At 54.4% G+C, this 5,697-nt stretch overlaps 1 long non-coding RNA gene across 1 annotated transcript in view; it reads left to right on the forward strand.

Moving 5' to 3' along the window:
• The first annotated feature begins 381 nt into the window (after positions 1–381).
• The window catches only part of LOC114006668 (uncharacterized), a 14,337-nt gene continuing 9,021 nt past the window's right edge, over positions 382–5,697 (forward strand). Inside the window, exon 1 of the long non-coding RNA XR_003548372.1 lies at positions 382–801. This is a non-coding gene — a long non-coding RNA (uncharacterized LOC114006668). The remainder of the gene's footprint in view (positions 802–5,697) is intronic.

Consider the following 5,697-nt stretch of genomic DNA (forward strand, 5'->3'; position numbering starts at 1 on the left):
GAAAGGCTGCAGTGCGGGGGAAACCTGAGCACAGTGCTAACACCAGGCTAAGAGAACCCAACTTTCAGGGCTGGCCCCTGCACTTGCACTTTCTGGGAGGCTCGCATTGGCGTGTTTATGCAGCCAAGCAAAACTGTCCAAAATCAGATCTTCCAGTGTGATTGGTGGTGATTTCAGGCTGCCCTACTCCAGCTTCCCGCCCCCCACTCCCCCGTGGTCTCGCTGGGGGCGAGGGCAGACATTAGGCTTCGTCTAAGGGAAGGTGAGTCAGGCATACCATTAGTTCGCATTGGATAAGCGAGTTAGTTTCTGTGGCTGTTGTAATAAACGACCACAAACTGGGCACTTAAAGCAACAGACATTTCTTCTCCCACCGTCTGGAGGTCAGAAGTTCTCCATCCGTGCATCAGCAGGGCTCCAGGGGAGGATCCCTTAAATCCTTGGCTCTCCTTGGCTTGTGGCTGCACCCTGCCTCCGCTCTCTGCCCCGTTTTCTTCCCTCTGTGTGTTTCTGTGTGTGTCCTAGTCCCTGCCATGGTTTGCAGAACGGTTTGTAACCCCAGAGACATCCTGGAATTTGGTCCCTGCTGTAAAGACATCAGTAGGCGCGAGGACCTTAAAGAGTTGAAGCCCAGCAGGCGGCGGTTGGCAGTCCTAGCTCTCGCGAGATGGGTTTATTCCCGCGAAAACAGGAGGTGTTATAAAAGGAAGATGGAGCGGGAGGTCTGGCTTCGCACTGTCCGCCGGCCGTTGTAACTCTGCTGGTACCAGCGCCACATCTTGGACCTCTGGCTGCCGGCGGGTGAGTCAGATGCACCTCTGCGCCTTCGGAACCATCGCCCGGACCCCGCTATAAAGACAGCCGCCATGGGGCCAGCAGGTGGCGCAGTGGTTAAGGGCCTGGACTCCGCGAGGCTGACTGGGGTTTGAGTCTGGACCTGGTGGCTTGAAACTCTGGGCGCGTGGGTGGGTCCCCAACATCGGGAGAGGAGCATGGAGGAGAAGGGATTGTGGCGTGGCCATCCCCGCCCCTCCCAGGGGTGTGTGTGATTTCTCGCTCTCTGTCTCTCTGGCGAGCGCAGGGCCCTATAGCAAAAAAACCCTTAGAAAAAAAAAAAAAAAAAAAAAAAAAAAAAAAGCCGCCATCAGTGAGGCCCGCCCCAGCCCAGCAGGCCCTCACTGTACTCCATTACATCCTTGAAGACCCTGTTCCTAAATGAGACTACATTCGCAGGTCTGGGCCGAGGATTCAAGTGGTTTCGTCCAGTCCTGCTCCCGGTACTGGACTCAGCTGGGACCCGCCTGCCCGAGGCCTGCAGGCTGGTTCCGATCCTCACTGGTCAGCTCGGGTCTGTGGAGTTGAGCTCCCTCGACCTGTAGGACTGGGCTTGGCTTTGGGGGATGCAGTGTAACACACACAGCCGGTGTACTGGTGTGGTCATTTCTGGGTGCAGTTTGCTGCCGCCGTCCCCATGTGGAAATGACCCTGTGCTGGGACCATGTGCGACTGACAGGCTTGTGGCAGACAGGAGGGGCCTGATGTGGTGTGACCCCCCAGGATGGTAGGGGGCTGAAACAAGGTATGAGAAATGGGGGCAGTCACTGGTCTGTGGGAACCTGTGACCCAAGGTGGGCACTGCAAGAAGAGGTCTAGTTCTTGTCATGGTGGGTGGAGGACGTCTTTCCTGCCAGCTGTTAGAACCCCTGTCTTTTTTCTTTGCTTTCCTTTTCTCTTTCTCTCTTTTTTTTTTTCTAATGAGAATTGAAACAAGCTCTTCACAATCCCAGTGCTCTGAGCATACTCAGAAGCACCTGGTACAAACTTGGCATGCCTGTGAAAGCCCACAGACGAAAGCACCTTGCTAGAGGTCTCCCCAAATGACACCAGCTCTAAAGGCATACGCCGAGTTATGGGCTGCAGGAAACGGCACCGTCAGTAACAAAGTGAACTTACCAGTCGTGCTGACAGGAGACTGCATCGTCCCTCTCCTCCCGTTATAGAAAATAATGGCCAGCCCAGTGGTTAAAGGAACCGGATACCACATGGCTGACTGTGGTTCGACTCCTGGGCCTGGCACACAGGCCAGGTGTGCGTACATGTGCATTGCCCAAAATCTTGACAAGATGGAGGGGAAGGTATTGGGGTGTGACCACACCTCATTGAGGGGTCTTTTACTCTCTCTCTTTGGGGAGGGCACTCACCCTCTGGCAATAACAAGAAAAAGAAAAGAGTAATACAAAATCATTGTTATATGAGGGGTAAACACTGAGTACTTATTCAGACATGCAAGGGCAAAGGTATTGCAGAGTGAATGAGGCAACTAGTAACAATTCCGATTTTTCTACAGTTTGTAATGTTGATAGTAGTAGTCTTTTAAAATTTGTGACTGGGAACCAGCAGTTAGTGTAATGGCTATGTTGCTGGACTCCCACGTAGTCGACCGCGGTTCGCGTCCCGGACCCGGTGGCTTAAAACTCATGCCGGGCGCGTATGCGTGCGTGCCCAAGATCCCGAGAGGAGAATGGAGGAGAAGGGATTGCGGCAAGACCATCCCCCCTGGGGGGTGATTTCTCGCTTTCTGTCTCTATGTCTCTCTCTGTCTGGCGAGTGCACGCGCCCTATAGCAAAAACCTCTCAAAAAAAAAATTTGTGACTTACTGTGGTTTAATTTCTGAATCTGATCGTTATTTCTATGCTTACATTTGTCTTAGTTATTTTATATACTTAAAACTTTCATTTATTTCTTCCTTGCGTGAGCAAGCCAGACAGACAGACACACACCATCCCCAGACAGGATCTCGGTGTCATGACCACCCTAGCCCCAGATCATAGGCACCAGAACCGGTGTACTCAGGAACCCAGACCAGGAACTTTCCCACGTGGGAGTGCCTCACAGGGGGTCCTGTTTTGCCCCTGCCTGAAAGATTACTGGGCTTTGACCAGAGGGAGTGAAAGTGGGAGGGGAGCGTGAGGGACCTTGGGAGTGTTGGGGAGGGCACTCACCCTCTGGCAATAACAAGAAAAAGAAAAGAGTAATACAAAATCATTGTTATATGAGGGGTAAACACTGAGTACTTATTCAGACATGCAAGGGCAAAGGTATTGCAGAGTGAATGAGGCAACTAGTAACAATTCCGATTTTTCTACAGTTTGTAATGTTGATAGTAGTAGTCTTTTAAAATTTGTGACTGGGAACCAGCAGTTAGTGTAATGGCTATGTTGCTGGACTCCCACGTAGTCGACCGCGGTTCGCGTCCCGGACCCGGTGGCTTAAAACTCATGCCGGGCGCGTATGCGTGCGTGCCCAAGATCCCGAGAGGAGAATGGAGGAGAAGGGATTGCGGCAAGACCATCCCCCCTGGGGGGTGATTTCTCGCTTTCTGTCTCTATGTCTCTCTCTGTCTGGCGAGTGCACGCGCCCTATAGCAAAAACCTCTCAAAAAAAAAATTTGTGACTTACTGTGGTTTAATTTCTGAATCTGATCGTTATTTCTATGCTTACATTTGTCTTAGTTATTTTATATACTTAAAACTTTCATTTATTTCTTCCTTGCGTGAGCAAGCCAGACAGACAGACACACACCATCCCCAGACAGGATCTCGGTGTCATGACCACCCTAGCCCCAGATCATAGGCACCAGAACCGGTGTACTCAGGAACCCAGACCAGGAACTTTCCCACGTGGGAGTGCCTCACAGGGGGTCCTGTTTTGCCCCTGCCTGAAAGATTACTGGGCTTTGACCAGAGGGAGTGAAAGTGGGAGGGGAGCGTGAGGGACCTTGGGAGTGTGGGACAGAGTGGGCTTAGGGCCAGTGGGGAGAATGGGCCAGTATGAGGACGCCCGATGCTCCTGAGGCACAGGGGAGCTTTGGCGAGTTTCTGAGGAGGCACACCTCACCCCACCTATCCTTGGACATGCCATCGGGGCAGGGTCTGCCAGGCTGGGATCTAAGTGGCATTTGGGGTCCTCCCTCTGCCATCACCAGCCCACACCAGGGCCTGTGGTGCCGATTGGGGGCTGGAGCCAGGTGACGTTTGGACTCAGTGGCTGCCGGAGGCAAGGCCAGATGTGCTCAGAGGCCTAGCTGGGGTGTTCCCCATGCAGGAGCTGGGCTGAGAGTGACTAGGAGGGATGGAGGTGCGTTCTTAGTGGAGGGGCCCTGTTGCGCCCCTCACAGCCAGGCCCTTGGCCCAGCAGCGAGAGGATGGAGACAGCGCTTGGCGCAGACGGGGCAGAACGGAGCTGGCGTCGCCCGTCAGTCTCAGGCTGTGTGTCTCCAGGTTGACTAGAACCTTGGGACCTGGGGACAGGGACCCCTCCTCCCAGCCCAGTTACATGCTCACACATCTAGAATGACTGAGGCTGCCTGAAAGTGGCCACCCCGTGTCTGGGAGGCCTGTGGGAGGTGAGCACAGGAGATGTGCCCACAGTTGCCTGCCCCAAACCTCACGGGGCCAGCAGGGAATGTCACAGGCCCTCGCCTGACTACACTTGCTCCCTCCCAACCCCCTGACCCCACACACGTTTACCGAGAGCCCACTCAGCGCCCAGCCCTGAGCTACGCGCCTGAAGACGGATCTCGCCGGTGATGTTGTTAGGGCCCACACAGATGCGCAGGAGAAACTTTCTTTCACGTTTGGGATGCTGGTATGATGACTGGAGCTATGCAGCTCTCTTAGATCATGAGATCACATACGTGAAGGTCGCCAGTGCTCTGAAAGTGACAGTGGAAAGAAAACAAGCCTGCGTCACTGAGGAGCACAGAGCCAGCCCTGTGACCACCTTCTGGGAAGAGGGGTAATTCGTGTCTCAGAGTCATGGAGTCCTCACTGGTCAGGTGTTCATTACTGTCAGTCAAATCCTCAGGCCTGACCCACTGATAATGCTTCCGAGACATTAGCACGGTGGTATCACAGCACGCTTATGTGCCAGTGGGAAAGATTATGTGCCAGAGAGAGGCAGGGAGGCCAAGGAGAGGAGACTAGTGAAGAGGCTTATGTCAGAAATAGGCATTAAGAGCTTACAGCCAGGCTTCAGTGCTTTGACGGGCTGTATGGACCAAGGGTACAGCCAGCAGAGCATCTGACCCAGGCCGGGGTGTCTAGGGGGATTCCTAGAGCTCTCTGCCAAGGGGGTAGGCCAGTGAGGACTGCCTTTGGATGCATAGGGTCCCCAGGCAGCGTTCTGTGTCCACTCTGGACCGTGTGCCACCACCGAGGACCCAGCAGGCCTCTACCTGAGGTCGTGGCTATGGGTCCCATCAAGGTCTAAGGACCCCTGAGGCCAGGCCTGATGGAGTCCTGTGAGACCCAGCCTCTGATCCCAGCGCTAAAGAGCGAAGCCCAGCCTGGTGGCATCTCCACCTCTGGCCCGCCCTTTTCCCCTTGTGGAAGGCCACCGTGGCCCGGCTGTTTCTGCACCTTGCTCCCTTTTCCTCTCTCTCTGCCCTTAGGCCCAGAAACCTATCTTGCAGGTCAAGTTTCTCAGCCTTGGCACCACTAGCGTTAGGGCCGGATCACTCTCCGTGGTGGGCAGCCCTCTGCACTGCAGGGTACCATGCAGAACCTCTGTGGCCTCCATTGTGTGACAACCAGTAATATCTGGGCATTGCTACACGTGCCCCAGGCAGAATCTCACACTAGTGGGGTGACAAGGAGTGGCAGGAGGCTGAGGACCTGAGAGGTGACCTCATGCTG

This window comes from Tupaia chinensis, unplaced genomic scaffold (assembly GCF_000334495.1).
Source record: "Tupaia chinensis unplaced genomic scaffold, TupChi_1.0 Scaffold149501_1, whole genome shotgun sequence".
NCBI lineage: Eukaryota > Metazoa > Chordata > Mammalia > Scandentia > Tupaiidae > Tupaia > Tupaia belangeri.